Source organism: Chrysemys picta, chromosome 2 (genome assembly GCF_011386835.1).
Source record: "Chrysemys picta bellii isolate R12L10 chromosome 2, ASM1138683v2, whole genome shotgun sequence".
NCBI lineage: Eukaryota > Metazoa > Chordata > Testudines > Emydidae > Chrysemys > Chrysemys picta.
The window spans coordinates 156,016,230-156,034,647 of record NC_088792.1 but is presented as its reverse complement, the minus strand read 5'-3'; the positions used below and the strand labels follow the sequence as shown (position 1 = coordinate 156,034,647).

General features: G+C 50.6%; 1 long non-coding RNA gene across 2 annotated transcripts in view; it reads right to left on the bottom strand.

Moving 5' to 3' along the window:
- The window catches only part of LOC135981545 (uncharacterized), a 28,429-nt gene extending 14,572 nt beyond the window's left edge, over positions 1-13,857 (bottom strand). Inside the window, exons 1-3 of one of the 2 annotated variants that reach the window (XR_010598612.1) lie at positions 13,516-13,857; positions 6,092-6,237; positions 5,093-5,188 (exon numbers count right to left, since the gene is read on the bottom strand). This is a non-coding gene — a long non-coding RNA (uncharacterized LOC135981545). The remainder of the gene's footprint in view (positions 1-5,092; positions 5,189-6,091; positions 6,238-13,515) is intronic. The other variant, XR_010598613.1, reaches the window with a different exon arrangement.
- Between the last annotated feature and the right edge of the window lie 4,561 nt (positions 13,858-18,418).

Genomic DNA, 18,418 nt, shown 5'->3' with positions numbered 1-18,418 from the left:
CAGCTCGGCTCTTAAAGTCTGAGAGGGGAGGAGCGGAGCAGAGCAGCCGCGGGAGGGGAAGTGCCCGGCCAGCATTTTCCCGGACATGTTTGACTTTTCGGCAATTCCCCCCGGACGGGGGTTTGATTGCCGAAAAGCAGGACATGTCCGGGAAAAACAGGACGTATGGTAACCCTAGTCAGCAGGGGCTGCCGATCCGTCCCATTCACCAGGGCTGCCATCCTGCGGCTTCAGCATTAGTGGCTGGGGTGACTTGGGGAAAGGTCTCAACCTCCCCACATCCCACTTCACTGCTGCCAGAATCCCTCCTGCCCCCCCGCTACAGTCCCCTCCTTACCCAACCTGGGTGGGGCTGAAGGAGAGGGGTCTGAGAACTTGAGCTGTGGATTGGAGGTGGAACAGCTGTCAGGGGCACTGACGGGGAAGTGGCAGGAGCTCCCCGTACAAGGAGGGGGGTTGCCACTGGAGGTCACTAGGAAGGACAACAAGACTCCATCCTCAGGGTCAGGAGGGGGAATCCATCCCTCAGAGGTGGGCAGGGGCTGGGTCGAAATGCTGCTGGTTCCAGGGGCCGTTAATCCCCCCTGATTCCTCGGAGGCGTCTGAGTCTCAGACAGGTTCTCGTTCCCTTGCAGCAGGAGGACGACACGGCCAATGTGATGCGCCAGCTCCGTATCATGCGGCACTTGCGCCAGGTGCCCGAGGCGCTGCAGGGCCTGTGCCTCTGAGGCCACCAGCAACTCCCGCTCTCTGCTGCAGGTACTGCTCTGGCTCTCTGTAAATGGGGAGCTAGTGGAAGGGGAAATGGAGCCCCCTGGCACTCACAGAAACACTCTCCCCTCTCTGTGGAGCAGGGTCCTTTCCTCTGCCCCCAAATTCCTTCATCTGGGACAGGAGCTCTTTCCCTCACACCCATTCCCCTCCCCCCTTTCCTTGATCTACTCCCATCCCATTCCCCCTGCGCCCAGGCAGAGCTCTGCCTGCCCCATATGGTGCAGAAAGGCCTGTGATATGCTGGGGGTCAGATTAGATGCTCTAACGGTCTCTTCTGCCCATAAAGTCTACTCATTTCTGAGAAACCGAGTGTAGCATTGGGAGCAGCCTCTGCTGTTTTACTGTCTAGCCGGCTTGCTTCCTAGAATGAACACTCATTGAGCGGGGTGATCCACAGGGAGTAGCTCAAACCTCCAAAGGGTCTGGCCTGCGGGAGGACATTAACACTGCAGGGGAGGGGTGGGTGTGACAGTGACATCACAAAGGCCTTTTCCAGGACCTGAGACTATTGGTCAAAGGTGCAGGGGAGGTGGTGACCTCACAGAGAGATGCTGACATCAGCCAGGCAGGACAGGAGCGCAGGGCCAGGGAAACCTCTGAGTCCCCTGTAGCTTTCCTTCAGCAAGTCTCCTCGAGGTCTCTCTTTGAGAACTGAGAGAGTATTAGGGGTCATGTACGTGAGCGCCAGGAGGAACCTCTTTTGAGTTTTCTCCTTTCTTTTTCCTGATTTTACTAGAAAACAGACGTCCCTGTTTAGAAGGTCAGAGCCTCCGAGAGGTTTGGAACCTGTTCAGTCTGATCCATCTGTTCCACAAGTTCTTCAGTCCAATCCACTTCCCTATCTAATTTCCTTAATTTTTTAAAGTTAGCCCTTTTGAAAAAAAAAAACCCTAGTCACAGATCTATTTTTGTTTACCCTTCCATTTAGTTTAAACTGAATTAGCTCATGATCGCTCAAACCGAGGCTGTCCCCTACAACCATTTCTTCTAAGAGATCCTCACTACTCACCAAAACCAAATCTAAAATGGCATCCCCTCTTGTTGGTTCAGCAACTACTTGGTGAAGGAATCCATCAGCTATCACATCTAGGAAAATCTGAGCCCTATTATATTACTAGCACTTGTCCTCCAGTCTATATCTGGGAAGTTAAAGTCTCCCATGATCACACAATTCCCATTAGTATTTACTTCATTAAAAACATTGAAGAGGTCTCTATCCCTATCCAAATCAGACTCTTGTTCTAACAGACAGCAAACCCCCCCCCCCCCCGCCCCGAAAGGCAGAGATAGAGCCCAGGAATTGAGATGGTGGGGAAATTTCATTGAAACCGTTTCTGACTGAAAATCCTATTCAAACTAAACCTGTTTGTTTCTTGAAATCATAACAAGTGGCAATGAAAATTCTTTGTCACAATGTGTTAACTTGTCTCGTGGCACTCAAAGAGGAGACACTTAGATCTCAAAAATTAGATAAGATGCTTCAGTCTGAGCTGAGTAGTTGCTGCTCTTAACAATTGCAAAATAATACAATACAAATAAAATAAACTATTTCAGCCATTCTATTATGTCCTAATCTGATCTGAGTAAACATGATAGGATACCTCATCTTATGCACTGCTCCTAGTGACACTCTCCAATAGACCCAGCAGTCCTTATTTCCAGGCCCCTTCACTAACCACTGCTGCACACTCCCTCCCACAGCTGGCAATTACAACCAGGCCCTCATGTCCGGTCCCCCTGCTTTGAGAGGGAGTGTGCTCCGCTGGAGTGATTGGAGCAGGGAACTGGGAGTCAGGACTATTGGGTTCCATTGCTGGTTTCCTATTGACCTGTGGGACTTGGGGTAAGTTGCTGCCCCCTCTAGGCTCTGTCCCCAGCAGTCAAATGGGGATTTCATACTTTCCCACTATTGGAAAGTGCTGGGAGAATCCCCCAGCAAAAGCTGCTCTGACAGTGCTAAGCAGCATCTACTGTTTACCCACCTCCTAACCCTGCCAAAGAAGGAGCTAGGATTGGTCTGGAATGATTTGTTCTTGACAAGTCCATGCTCACTAGTCCTAAGAACCAAATTGTCCTGCAGGTGCTGACAAACTGATTGTTTAATAAGCAGAGGCTGCTCCCAATGCTACACTCGGTTTCTCAGAAATGAGTAGACTTTATGGGCAGCAGAGACTGTTAGAGCATCTAATCTGACCCCCCGCATATCACAGGCCTCCTGTCTACCACAATAGCTACTTTGGGGGCAAACACATTCCGGAAAGGCATCTAGTCTTTATTAAATGACATCAAGAGATGGAGAATCGACTACTTTCCATGGTAGCTTCTTCCTGTGGTCAATCATCCTCGCTGTTGAATATTTGTGCCTTATTTGTCATAGGAATTTGTCTCTTTTCACCTTCCAGCCATTGGGTCTTGTTCTGCCTTTCTCTGCTCGATTAAAGAGCCCTTTAATACCCAATATTTTCCCTCCATTAAGGCATTTCAACACTTCAGTGAAGTCACCTTTCAATCTTCTTTTCATAAGCTAAACAGGTTGAGCTCTTTCAATAGCTCACTAGAAGGCATTTTTCTCCAGCCCTCAGAACATTTGGTGGCTCTTTGCTGCCCCAGCTCCAATTTCTAGGACCATCTTTTTCAAAGGAGGACACCAAGACTGGAGGCAGTATTCCAATAGCAGTCTCACTGCTGCTGTATCACCTCCCTATCCTACTCACGGCTCTGCTCCTACGTCTAATGATGGCTTTAGCCCTGTTCACCACAGCATCACACTGGGAGCTCATGTTGAGTGGCTTCTCCACTCTGGCCCCTAAATCCTTTTCAGAGTTACTGCTTTCCTGGATCCACGTCCCCATTCTGGAGGTGTGGCCGGCGTGCCTTGTGGCTACGTATAGGACCTTGCATTGGGCTCTGCTCAAACTTGTTTTCTTTGAATGGGTCCAGCTGGCCGAATGAGCCAGATCGCTGTATATCACTGCCCTCTCGCCATCAGGAATTACCACTCTGCCTGTATTTTGTCACCCCCCAATCTTATCCGCAGTGATTGTATGTTTTCTCCCAATTCATTGATAACAATTATTTTAAAAAATTAGTCCTTGAGAGCTTCTTCAGACCCTTAGTACCCAGGACCTGCTCCCCAGAGCACAGTGAGAAAGGCCGTCCAGCCCTGCTGGTACATAGGGGATAAGCACAGAACAAAGGTACCTTTAGGAGCTGTGTTGTCCATAGGCTCTGAACAACATGTGGGGGTCAGCAGATTACAAATGCACAACAGACCTGTAGTGTAGACTGGTCCCAACTGTGTCTCGGTTTCCCACCCTGCTCTAAGTTTAATCACAGCCGCCATGTCTTTTCCCCCGTGTCCCTTAACCCCACGTCACTGCAGAAGAGAGATTTTCTGGTAGCCAGCTGGCTCTCCTGCATGTGGATGTCGTTCCAAAAGACGTGCTCTGGCTCAGTCCCATGCTATGGTTGGCTGAAGGAACCACTTGGTGACGTTCTAGGCCCTGAGTTATACAGGAGGGGCGACTAGATGCACATAATGGTCCTTTCTGACCTGAACCTCTATCAATCGCTACATTTTCTGCTGCTAGGAAGAGAACTCTGAACCTATTTTCTCTCATTCACTTTCAGTCGGAATAATTTCAATCCAGGCCAAAGGATTTCCTCTTCCATTGTGTCTTCAGCACCTTTGCGAGCAACCAGTTACTGTTACCCACAGGTTACCAGTTTCAACCTGTCCCTGGGTGAGATGGCCAGGAAAGGGGTTGGAGCTCAACTGCACCTGGCCCAGGTGATGCAGCTCCCTAGGGTGAAGGGAATAAGTGTGGGGGTCACGTGACAAGACGCAGCCTGTGACTAGGACCCAGGCCTGCTGAGAGATAGAAGGGCAGGCTGTGCTCAGCCAGGAGAGAGACCCCAAGGGAAGCAGGCATGGGAGGGGCTTGGAGAGTCCTTTAAAGGTCAGGGACAAGCTGGGAAGGGGCCAGGCTGAGCACTAAGGACAAGGCCCTAGGAGGGAAAGACAGGGCAGTTTAGGAGATGGGGTAGATAGTCCAGTTGGTTTCGGCTCCCAGGACCAGACACCCAGAGGTGAAGGTGGTTGTCGGGGCTTCTGTCCTTCTTCCCCAGTGTAGATTTGATAGTGGAGAAGACTGATGCCGTAAGGGGGAAGTGAGTTACCCCAAGATCACCCAGTGAGTTTATATCACCAATGCATACTCGGAAGGATCCAATAGAAACATGGATTTTCCAGTCTCTTCTTTCTAGGAGTCCCCAGGGCTAAGGTAAAACCCCTGCGGCCCCTCCCCATTCTGCTCACCTCCAAGATGTGCTGGAGTTTGTCTGTGCTGGGGGGTGCTGTCAGCAGGATCGAGAGCTCGTCATCCATGTTCTCGGCGCAGGCCTTGCTCAGAGCCTGCCAGCGGAGGGAGACCAGGGGTCAGGATTATGGAACCTGGGGTGACTCGTGCCAGGATGACAGCAGGCTCTGTAGTCCTTGCCCAGAGAAGCTCTCTGCAGAGGGCCTGGTGCACAGCAGTGTAGGGAACAGCCAAGCTGCTAGGGATGGGAGCTGGGCTTCCTGGCAGAGTCCAGCACCCAAAGCCCAGCATCTGCAAGGAAGGGATTCCCCACAGAGGGGCAACATCATCTCCCACATACAGGGAGTCTCCCCCTGACACTTGATTCATCCTATGGCCTGTTCCCATCTCTACCCACCACACTCCCAACTCAGCAGCTCCAGCTACCGAAGGGAGCACGAAGCAGAGGCCTTCCTGCTCCTGGGACAGAGGAGTAGGTTGATGATCTACCTGGATGTGAGCGTTGGCCTTCCCCATGCCCAGGGTCTAGACTCCATTCAGGGCAGCGCACAGGAACTGCGATTCCTATTCTGGATCTAGTGGCAGCTTCAGTTTGCTGGCAGGAGACTGTACATGAGACCTTGCAGTTGCGGGGGTGACACAGGCACTAACATGTGCATGGGAGTTTGAGCAACAGGGCAGAGACCTGTGTGGGGCAAGGAGGGCAGGGATTTGGGAAGCAAGAGCAGAGGATCAAACCCTTTCTTAATGTGGGTCGGGATGATCCCCATTTCAAAGATAGAGAAAGTGAGGCAGCAGGTGGGAGAGTGATCTCGCCAGGATCACGTTACCGCTCAGTGGCAGGACTGCAAACAACCCATTCCCTGATCTCCTCACTGGACGCTGCTGCCCCTCCTGTATGACCCCTCCAGCCATCCTCGCCCACAGGCCATCCCCACCACTCTCCAATACCAGGCTGTTTCCACAATGGAAGCGGGCTTGTAACAGAGGTCACTCACCGATAGGTGCCCCTTCCTTCAAGGCCTGGGGTCACAGATTTCTTGGGCTAGCACGCCCGCCAGCAGGTTTTTGGCTGGGAACTCAGCCCTTCGACCAGGCGACCATCTTTTAGTCCCACTCCTTCCTGGGTCACGCTCATCCCAAACTAAAAGTCAAAAAATGTCTTTAACTGAAACAAGATCCTCTGTCCCTTGGGGGCTTTTCCTCAGCCTGACTTTGGCTCGGCCTGCCCTTGCTGGCCTTGGTAGCCCTTTCTATGGCCCTGTACATCCCCTTCCTTAGAGACCGTGGGAGAACCAGTCCTACCCTGGATTCTAGGTTCTGCCCCAACGCCCTGTACCCAACAGCTAGGCCTGCTCCTGTACCTTTGTTGCGGTTTCCCCTGGTTTCCCCTCAGCTGGAGCTCACTCTGTAATCCATTTGGCCTAGCTCCAGGCTTTATAGCCCACAGGCCAAGCCCCCCGTTATATACCCTCCTCCTTAGAACCTGGCCCACACGGGGGCAAGTTCTATTCTTCTCCAAGCTTCATCCCTCCTCATCTCATCGCTGTCACCGGCTGCACGCTTGTACAGCCTGTGCGCAGTGTCTGCAGCTCCACTGCCAGCTCGCTCGGGGCAAACCTTCTCTTCTGCAGTATCCCGACGCTCTTCCTGCAGCCACTCAGTCTCATGAACAGCTGCTTGCAGAGCCTGTTCTGAAGCCTTTAGCGTCTTCTGTTGCCTTTTTGCTACTGCCGCTGCATATGCCAAAACCTTTTCGGTCAGGGTCTGAGAACCCGCCATGGACTGCTCCACCCTTGTGTTTGTCCCTCCTCCAGTCTGCTTCATAGCAGCCCAGGGCCCTGGACCCAACAGCTAGGTCTGCTCCTTTCTCTTTGCTGCACTTTTCCAACCTCTCTTCTCAAGTTCCCCTCCAGGCTTTCCTTGCTGCTCTGAACTTCCTACCTCGTTCTCAATCCTGTTGCTACCCCAGCTGGGCTGTATCACCACTGAAGTCTGGCTCTTTAGGGGGCGGATATGGTGCCTCTCAGTTCGGGCTCATTCTGTAATCAGCTTTCTGTGAGTGCCAGGGGGCTCCATTTCCCCTTCCACTAGCTCCCCATTTACAGAGAGCCAGAGCAGTACCTGCAGCAGGGAGCGGGAGTTGCTGGTGGCCTCAGAGGCACAGGCCCTGCAGCGCCTCAGGCACCTGGCGCAAGTGCCGCATGATACGGAGCTGGCGCATCACATTGGCCGTGACGTCCTCCTGCTGCAAGGGAACGAGAACCTGTCTCAGACTCAGACGCCTCCGAGGAATCAGGGGGGATTAACGGCCCTTGGAACCAGCAGCATTTCCACCCAGCCCCTTCCCACCTCTGAGGGATGGATTCCCCCTCCTGACTCCCAGGATGGAATCTTGTTGTCCTTCCCAGTGACCTCCAGTGGCAACCCCCCTCCTTGTACGGGGAGCTCCTGCCACTTCCCCCATCAGTGCCCCTGACAGCTGTTCCACCTCCAATCCACAGCTCAAGTTCTCAGACCCCTCTCCTCCAGCCCCACCCAGGTTGGGTAGGGAGGGAACTGTAGCGGGGGGGTCAGGAGGGATTCTGGCAGCAGTGAAGTGGGATGTGGGGAGGTTGAGACCTTTCCCCAAGTCACCCCAGCCACTAATGCTGAAGCCGCAGGATGGCAGCCCTGGTGAATGGGACGGATCGGCAGCCCCTGCTGACTGAATCCTCCTGTTCTCTCCAGCAGCGCTCTGTCTTAGGAAGGGCGGAGCCCAATTCGAACATTTTTGGCGGGGCCCCGGCAGGGATGACTTAGAAAAAAAAATAATGTAAAAAAAAGCCTTTCATTTCTTCCATGTATTATTTACTTTCCATAACTATATAAATAATAAAATTATATATTCTGTACATTGCATCATATATGCTGTTGATCGGTTATTAATGAGCTCCGTTTCACGTGTGTGGGTCCCTGCCACTCCCTGGGGGTGTGCTAGGGTGACCAGATGTCCTGATTTTATAGGGACAGTCCCGATTTTTGGGTCTTTTTCTTATAGGATCCTATTATCCCCCACCCCCTGTCCCGATTTTTCATACTTGCTGTCTGGTCACCCTAGTGGTGAGCTATAAAAGCCACCCTGCCCTTAAAGAGTCTAAAGATGCTATACGGCCCCTTTGACGATCCTATTCATACACCTCAGCCGCTAAACAAAACGCTGGGGGGGCGGCGGGGGAGAGAGATGGGCCTTCTGCAGCAAAATCCAGATTTCAGGTTGCAATAGGTGGCGTAGGCAGGTTAATAACCAGCCTCCAGGGAACTGTAATGATACCCCAGAGGGTGAGAACATAAGAACATCAGAATGGCCGTACTGGGTCAGACCAAAGGTCCATCCAGCCCAGTATCCTGTCTACTGACAGTGGCCAATGCCAGGTGCCCCAGAGGGAGTGAACCTAACAGGTAATGATCAAGTGATCTCTCTCCTGCCATCCATCTCCACCCTCTGACAAACAGAGGCTAGGGACACCATTCCTTACCCGTCCTGGCTAATAGCCATTAATGGACTTAATGCAGAAGGGCGGTATGGATGGACTATGTAGAAGCTGTGACTATGTATGGAGGCATAACTATAATGTGGAGATGCAGAGCAGCTTTCATTGCACGGGATCCCGAGGCATTTTACAAACGGTCTGTATAAAACTCACTATACCCACAAGAGAAGTCCGACCACCTCTTCCAGGGGGGATGGGACATAGCAGGCGTTTAACAGCACCATAGTTAACCTCAGGTAAGCAAGCATGCAGCATGCAGGTGGAATGTAAGCTAGGGTGACCAGATAGTAAGTGTGAAAAAAAGGGATGGGGGTAGAGGGGGTAATAGGCACCCATATAAGACAAAGCACCAAATATTAGGACTGTCCCTTTAAAATCGGGACATCTGGTCATCCTAATGGAGTGCAAACCTCCAAATTAGATGCTACGTTCCCATGCTTGGAGAGAGTCCCAAGGATCACGACTTTGGTTTTATGCCCGTCTGAAAGATGGAACATCAGAATGGAGCTGCCACATGCTCCTGGTAGAGCGCCCCTTGCTGGAGTGTTTGGGCACCACGTGCTTTAAGCTGCCTGAGTCTGAGCAGAGTTCAGGCACTGCCTCTGTTTGAACGCAGAGGGTGTCTCTATGCAAACTCTTGGGGTGCACATGCTCTGTCTAGCATCCCTTTCTGGGAGTGGAGACCCCACAGTCCAAGTGCCTAGGCACAGAGACTAGCGCCAGCTCCCCGGTCGCGTAAGCACACCCTTTCCAGAGCCCCAACCCTGGAGATCCTCACCCCTGTAGCTGAACCACGTAAGACAGAAGCTTTGCAAAAAGGGCTTCTAAAGCAGCTACTCTTTACTTTAGACAGGACACAAGATATACAGCTCCAGACCCAACAATCACCTTCCCTCCCTCAGTTCCCTCCCCACTCTCAAGTGTTTTTGGGCCAGGCCAGAGTCTTTTAAGGAATTCAGGGTCCCTCCCCCCTACAGCTCATGGCTTCTCTGAATCATGGAATCTCACTCTTTTCTCCTGCCAATTTCCTTTGCCCTTGGTCGGCCCCCGCATCCTTTGTTTTTCCTGGGAGCCCCCTCCTCACCCTGTCTCTGGTGCCCTACACCCCAGCCCCCTGCACAGAAGTTAGAGAAAACTGACCCTCCTCATTTCAGGGTGCTCCCATATGAATGGGAGCCATTCAGGTTAACGACTCTCCATTGTCTCTGCTCTGGGAGAGATGAGGGTGGAGCCCACGTACACCAGCGAACTCCCTTACACAACAATTTCATAAAGATCAGCCAGAATTCTGAAGTTGCACCTAGATTCCCCAAAGCGTCCCATCGGCACTGGCTCAGTGCTGACCCAGAGGGAAGAGCGCCACCTATTGACTCACCACCACCACTTCTGGCGGCACCCTGGGCTTTCCTTGGCGCTCTCCCATCCAATACTAGCGACAGTAGAACCTCAGAGTTACGAACACCAGAGTTATGAACTGACCTGTCCACCGCACACCTCATTTGGAACTGAAAGCAATTGGACAGCAGCAGAGACACACACACGCACAAAATCAACTACAGAACCGTACAGTATTGTGTTAAACGTAGACTACTACAAATAAATAAATAAATAAAGGGAAAGCGGCATTTTTCTTCTGCATAGTAAAATTTCAAAGCTGTATGACGACCATGTTCCTTTGTGAACTTTTGAAAGAACAGCCATAATGTTTTGTTCCGAGTTATGAACATTTCAGAGTTATGAACAACCTCCATTCCTGGACTCCCAATCCTGCATCCCTTGCAACAAGGTCACAGGCAGGGCTACCTGTTCTGGGCGAGTAGATCTCTGGACCCAAAGCTTGGTAAGCAGCATGGACATGTGGGCACGGTTGTGGTGGCGTAAAACTGCCCATTCCCAGCAGACTCGTCCTGTCCCCCAGCTGTGCAGAACAGAAGTACTCTGCTGACACCTCCTCTGGGCCTGTATGATATCCTCAACTGATTAGAATTGCACCTGGCTGCCAAACTCTCTAAACCTAATGGTGAACCTCCTCTTCCCCCGCCCACCCCGATTAGCTCCCCAGGGCAGCAGCTAAAGCTTTGCAGACAGTGACAGCCTGTTATACAAGACTTAGGCATTGTTTCCTTTCTGATCTCTCTCTCTCTCTCTCTCTCTCTCTCTCTCTCTCTCTCTCTCTCGACAGGTTGGCATCTCTCTCTCTCTCTCTCTCTCTCTCTCGGCAGGTTGGCATCACAAAGCAGGCACCAGGCTGCAGAGCGGAGATAACAGAGACCATTAATTCCATCAGGGCTGGGACGACAGCTCATTAGCGGCCGGAGAGGAGACTAATGGTTCCCTTTGTTCCTGCCATTTCCTTCCCTGAGCAGTGACCTTTCTGGAAGAAAGCCCCTGGCTTGGGGAACGCCACCCCCTTTGAGAGAGCATCTCAAATTTAATGGTGTACCATTAAATCGCTGCCTTCCCCCAGGACACCTTCCCCCCCAGAGCTGCTCTCCCAGCCTTGTGAAGAGTCCAGGGCCCTGTCTGTGCGAAGCCCCATCTCCTCTAGCCAGAAGGAGCAGCTCAGTAACTCGGCTCAGGAAAGCTCCCTGCAGCGGGTTCCCAGCTTTGTGACTCATCCCACACAGCATTTCAGGACAGACTGAGCATTGCTTCCCCCTGGCACTACATTGAAACGGTCTCTGATTTGCAGAGCACGCGGCTGCCTCTCCGTGGGTGCAGGCTCTGGGACAGAGTTTGGGGGCCGGAGAAGGGGTGGTGGGTGCTGGGGGGGAGGGGACTGCCATCACATGTGGCTTCCTTCCTCCCCTGCTGCCCCTCACCATAGCCTCGGTGGGGGATGGGGCTGCCCCTTGCCCAGTGTTTGCAGGAGTGGTGGCTGCGGGGAAACCCAGTCAAACTCTGGTTTTACTCTTTCGTTGATGGGTCACTTTAACCCCTTACAAACCGCTTCCCACCTCTCTCACCCCCCTTTTCTACTGGGCTTGTTTGATCTTTTCGGTGGAGCCAGATGAAAACCACAAACCCCAGCGAGAGCAACAGGCTGGAAGACTAGACTGAACCCACCACCCACCCAGTCTAGTCCATCCCAGAGCCCAGGACTGAGGGCAAATGTCCCCCCACCCCCGGGCCACGTGCTTCCACTCCTGGCCTCTCCTAGCGCCGCCAGAGATTCTGTGTGGCTGCATCAGGTGGGATTTCAACCGGACCCCCCCCGCTAAATTCACCCCTGTTTTGTGACCACTCTGCACCAAGAGCCCCTTCCTTCCCTACCCTAGAGCTGCTGGATGGCTAGAAAGCTGAGCTGGGCGTTTGATCGATCTGGAATGTTATCGTGCCCCCCCCCCAAAAAAAACCTTAATGTCCACACAGCTTGGGGGGGGGATATTCCTCCCCCCCAAGCCAGTCTATTTTATTGTTGTAGGGCAAATGAAGGAGCCAGAGTTTAATGGAAATATTCAGCCCCTACAGCAGTCTTGCAGCAGGGGAAGCAGAGTTGATGGGAAGGGAACTGGTTTGGATAGGAGCCCCCCGTCCCCCTCCTTTGCAAAATAATTTGGGGAGGGGAATCAGATCACTACGTGCCTCAGTTTCCCCTCTCTCGGGGGAGAAGGGAGAGATAAAAGTCTCAGCCTGCCGTGTTGCAGACCTTTCGCATTCTCCCCTCCTGATGTATTTGATTTCCTCCTCCAAACCTCCCTGTCTCTCTCTCTCTCACCTGGAATTCACAGCACTAAGTACTGGCTCGGGGCTTTCTTCCTATAGGGTTACCATTCGTCCGGATTTACCCGGACATGTCCTCCTTTTGTGTGCTAAAAATAGCGTCCGGGGGGAATTTGTAAAGCACTCACAATGTCCGGGATTAGCAGAGCGAGTGGCTGGGAGGGCTGCAGGGAAGTCCCGGGCTGGATTCAGGAGCAGCTGTAGAGGAGCCGGATCCGCCCTGCATTCTGAGCCAGCAGCTCCCTTGCAGCCCAGTCCAGCAGCACTGTGCAGGGCCAGACCGGGTTTTGTTGTGCAGGGCCAGGGACCAGGTTTTGTTGTGCTGGGGAGCTCAGCCACGTGTCCGGCTCGGCTGCACAGAGCCCAACACTCTGTTCTGAGCAGCAGGGTAAGGAGGTCAGGGGGCAGGAAGGTTCTGGAGGTGGAGGTCAAGAAACGGGGGGGGCTTTTTGGGGGTAGTGGAGAAAGTTTTGGGCAGTCAGGGTACAGGTAGGGGGTAGGGTCCTGGGGGGCAGTTGGGGGGGGTCTTAGGAGGGGGCAGTTAGGGGACAAGGAACAGGGAGTCTTAGGTAGGGGGTGGGGTTCTGGAGGGCAGTTAGGAGCAGGGGTCCCAGGAGGGGGCAGTCAGGGGACAAGGAGCAGGGGGGGAGTGTTTGGGAGTTCTGGGGGGGGCTGTCAGGTGGCAGGGGTGGGGAGATGGATCGGAGCAGTCAGGGGACAGGGAGCAGAGGGGTTTAGATGGGTTGGGAGTTCTGGGGGGGGGCTGTCAGGGGGTGGGGAGTGGTTGGATGGGGTGTGGGAGTCCCAGGGGTCTGTCTGGGGGTGGGGGTGTGGATAAGGGTTGGGGCAGTCAGGGGACAAGAGGCAGGGAGGCTTAGATAGGGAGTGGAGTCCTGGGGGGCAGTTAGGGGCAGGGGTCCCAGGAGGGGGCAGTCAGGGGACAAGGAACGGGGGGAGGGTTGGGGGTTCTGGGGGGGCGGGAAGTGGGAGGGGCAGGGGCGGGGCTAGGGCGGGGCTCCTCCCGTCCTCTTTTTTTCTTGCTGAAATATGGTAACCCTAGGGTTACATGATCCAGAGTTTAGTTTTGAAACAGACGCAGGCAGGCACAACTCACCCTCAAACAGCAACACCACCGAAAACCACAAAATCAACCCAATATTACACACCTAGGGGGAATCACGGGGTCAAACTCTCACCGACCGAAGCCCCAGCAGCTGCTAAGGTGAGTGAGGTCCACTGCAGAGATTCCTGTCTCCCACCGGACCGGAAGCCCCCTCGGTGTCTCCTCCAGGTGAGTGCTGGGGGGAGGGGAGGGGAAGGCTGCAAAGCACATGTGCCTTCTCCTCCCCTCCCCCCTCCTGACCTGCAACAGCCGCTGCTGCCTCTGCCTCAGGCCCCTGCCGGCCAGCGTCTCTCGCTGCCTAGCAGCAACAGCTGCTGCTTCCGGGAGAGCCACAGAGCTTTGCTTCAGGCAGGGACACTGCCCGATCTGCACGGGGCCCTCTTAGGGGCGGGGCCCAATTCAGGGGAATCAGTGGAATCGGCCTAAAGCCGGCCCTGCTAAGTAGGATCTGAGAGTCAGATTGACCAAGGCATAAAAAGATACAGCTAGGCACCTAGTTCAAAAGCACCAAAGCAGGTTAGGTGTCCAACTCCTATTGAAATTCCCACTAGACCCCTAGCTGCATCTTTAGACACCTAAATACCTTTGAAAATCTGGCCCTGAACTCCTTTGTAAGCAGGGCTCTACTTAAGACAGGTGATATGTAGACTGATTTGTAGCCTAGGATGGTCACCTGCATGTGCCTTCTGACCAGAAAATGAACAAACCATCAATTCAAATTAAAAATGAAAATTGGTTGGATGGCATTGGCAAGGCCTTTTATGTGCTTTCTGAACACGTTGGTACCATAGATTTTTTTTTTCCACCAGCAAGATTGCAGAAGGAAGTGAGTGTTGAAGACAGAGAATGCACGATGCAAGTGTTGAGAGGCACAGGCTACTAGCAGCATGTGGCAGGGGAATAATTCACCTCGGGAACAGAAACAGTCCATTGTGATTTGGCTGATGCATCACACAATAAAATTAGCAAATTATGACAAGCGAATGCTTAAAGCAACAGTCACAGCAGAGTTTGTGAACAATCTTAGACCAACTTATATCCTCTTCAACCATTCTTTGAATGATTTCAAGTAGCTCAGCTGTTCAACATTGGACAATCTGCAAATAGTTCTCTACCACTAGCTCATCCAACTCTCCAGCTATGTATAGTTCTACCCCTTCTACAGCTGGGTAAATTGAGGAACAGATTAAATGACTCACCTGAGATCATACAGTAAGTCAGTGGCTAGAAGTTGTCTCCCATACCCTGCGCTCTAACTAGTAGACATCCCCTTTATAAGCTGTTGCTAATCATGTACAATTATATTCACCTCTCTAAGTGCTGGGGTCAGAACCAAATCAAATGTGGGTGGATTCCAACATATTCTTAAGGGTAATTCTAAAGAAGAATAGTTAGGATAATTCTGTATTTCTCACATTAAATATTGTTGGGCAAAAACAATTCCTCTATAATCTAGTGGTTTGGCTACTGGCTTGGGTTCTGGAAGATGTGGCTGCAAATCCCCCCCCTGCCTGTGTTAAGATGATGTCCAGGGCAGCCCAGATGGGTGGGCCCTGATCTTTGGGGTATAGGAATGGGGGAAGCTCAGTCACTGTTAATTAAAGTGGAACAGCTTCCACAGAAGTGTTATTTGTGCCAGCCCTTGTCTAAAGCTTCCTTGGTAGTCTAGTGGTTAGGCTACGTGCCCGGAGTGTGGGATCAAATCTTCGCTGGTATATTCTGTCATTACCTTTTCTGGTAGAGTGACAGAGGCTGGGGACCTTCCATCTTGCCTCTAGAAACTGTTCTGCTTTAAATAGCTGAGCAAGCTAGTCAACATAGCTTCTGCCTTTTGGGCAGGTGAGCTCCCCTCCACCAGCAGGAGAAGCCCTCCCATCGGTTTTGGTAGTATCTACAGTGAAGCCCTACAGCAGCACTGCTGTTGCCTTTTAAGTGCAGACATAGCCTCAGTTCATTTCCCAGCTCTGCATGCCTGCTCCATCAGCATTGTCTGGAGTGCCCCTGCTCATTTGCCCCATTGTAAAGACAGGTCCTGACCTGGAAAGGGGTGGCTTTATTCACCAAACAGCACCACAATTGTACCCCACATGCTATTTTGGGTCCTCCTCTAGCATACCAATGCTCAAACCAATCTGGCTCTGCATTTTAAAATGAACCGCAGGTCTTTTGCCAGGAGGGGAAGGACACCCTTGACCATGACCCCAAGTTTGCACCACAAATTGTAGCCCACGGCCTTTTACTAACACACATTTCCAAGCTCATTTGACTGTCTGAACTTTAGAGCACTTTGTCAGTTTACCTTTGAAAAGAAATGCTACGGCAGCCTTTGTATGACTCTTGCATTGGTTGACATTCCACGCAGCACCTCTTTGTAGACCCATAGTGATGTCTAACAGTGCATGGATTATGGGGTTGTGGAGCTGGGGAAGGCTAGTGAAATATGTCCTAAGATCAAGAACGGAATATGAGCTATGGTGTGTCGGTAATCTAACTGCATGATGGCATTTATAATCCTGCTCCCATTACCTACAGTCTGAGTAGTTTTGAGGGCAAAGAGCAGAGAAACAGTCATACATTAAAGAGGATACGATTGTCTAGGAGGTAGGAATGTCTCTGCCTGTTGATGGCTTTTTAAATTAGGACCATTATTTTGCATTCATGGCATGGGCAACCCTCATTAACTCTCTGGTTATTCAAGATTCATTAGCTGAATCAAATAGTCCTTGCTCAGTACCAATTTAAAGGTACGTAACTGCAGTCCAGCCCAACTGAAGCTTTTTCAGAGAGATCAGCCTATGTCTTATGGGTAGCTTTATTGCACTGCCATAAGAAGCACGCATTGCTGGCTAATGTGCGGTGTTAAGTTGTTTGCTAAGGAGAACAAAACAAGTGAGAAACTGCCATCAACACTAGTCTCCTTCAGGCAGCCCCTGAAATATGCAAATTGTCAGTCCTACATATGGACTCATGCAACAGTTAGGTATCGTCATAGGTCCCCTGTCAGCAGGGGAGGGTGACATATCATGGGACATATTCCTAATATGCTGCTCCCTGCTCCTGAAACCATCCTCACCTGTGCAACAAGGAGGTGCAAATGCTGCAGGGAACATTTGGTGTGCTCTGATGCATGCAGCTGTGACAGTGATGAGCATAGCAACAGAGCATTGAACACCGCAGAGAGAGATTCTGGGTGGGAGTAGAGATGTTTCAACTGACATACTTTTTTTTTTTTTTTTTTTTTAAGAGTAATTATAGCTCGAAGGGATGTTACGTTCGACAGTCAATAGTTATACCTAGGAGTTGTCACGCTGTCTGGTATGGCTTACAATGGAGAGTCCCAGGCTTAGATCAGACAGTCAGAAAGCAGGGCAGACACCCCAAACTGGTGGTGTATTCTATTAGATTTCACCAAGCTAGTAACAAATGCGCACTCTGGAATTATTATATTAGCCTTACCATGGAGCCAACAACAGTCCCCGAGGCTCTCCAGCCCCTCTTTACTACCCAAACTGGATTTTGTGATGAAAGGTTATTAAAATAAAAAAAAAATCATCTCACATTACGTTACTCCCAACCCCAAAGGGTCAGTCACTTACCCCAGGTCAATGGATACTCTGGATCTCACACCAAAGACAACCCTGACGATCAGTTTCTGTAACTAAAGGTTTGTTAGGTAAGAAAACAAAATGAGAGTTCGAGAGGTTAAAGAAGGTAAAATACATTAACAGCTCAGCCAAAGTTTGTAAGTCCAATAGGATAGCAGAGATGTAGTAATCTGCTAGTTTTTCATAAGTATCTCAGGGTTCCCTAGAGTAGCTCCAAGGATCTCTGGCCAATAGCTCAGCATTGCACCCTGTCAGAATCCATCAGTCCACAGATAAAGGATCATGCCCTAGATCCATTCTTTTACAGCTGTCTTTCCTGGAAGGCAATCTGGCAAGTTTCTCCATCACAGGATGGGCTTTTCCTCTGTTGACTAACCACAGACTGGGTCTGAAGGATGGGAAATCCTCAATGCAATAATCCATTGCTTTGAAGTTAACATGCTGCTTCATTTACAGTTCCAAACCTCCAATCCCATTACAGATATTTACATAATGAATTTAGTTACAACAATCCAAACAGTTTTCATGAAGTTTAAGCATCTAGTAAATACATCTCTAGGGATAATATAAGTACAGGGTATGTATATAATGTAACTAGATGTAATGTGATAGGAAAAAAACATCTCCTTTTGATGTACTTTAGCAATTAAATGCTAAAAGGTGTGTGTTCAAGCCAATTCCCTTGTTATTCATTCAGCAAGCGAATTGCCCTGTTGCTCTACCCTGAGCTAGCAATCTATTAAACAGCATCACAGGGGTTACATCAGAGTATGTACTTTGTTATTCACATGAGACATTCAAAAGAGACATTCTGCAGTCCTTCTACTAAGAATCATTACTGTTGTATAATCAGTTTACACGTATTGTCATTGTATTCAGTGACAGTAAGATAATTACAGTTGTACCATGTGTGCTTTAGACTTATGGCTCCGGTCAAGCAGACATCAACATATATTTTATAATTAGGGGTTAGGGGTCTTATCTGCATAACTTCATAAAATACACAGAAAAAAACATTTCCCAAATCAGTCCATTCTACAAATGACAAATATTTTCACATCTCCAGGATACAACAAGGTCTAGATAATTCCTAGTCCTGCCGTAAGCATAGGGGACTGGACTAGATGACCTCTCGAGGTCCCTTCCAGTCCTATGATTAAGTTCATACTGTCATGTAACTACAGACTTTTGCTTTAACCAAAGGCAAACAAACTAAAGGAAAATGCATAAAGTATATCACCTGCAGCTAAATATTTCCCACTGTGTACTATTTTGAGAACATAGGTGCATCATCAATTGTATTTAGAAGATTTCTGCCAATTTTTATCAAAAGTAGATATT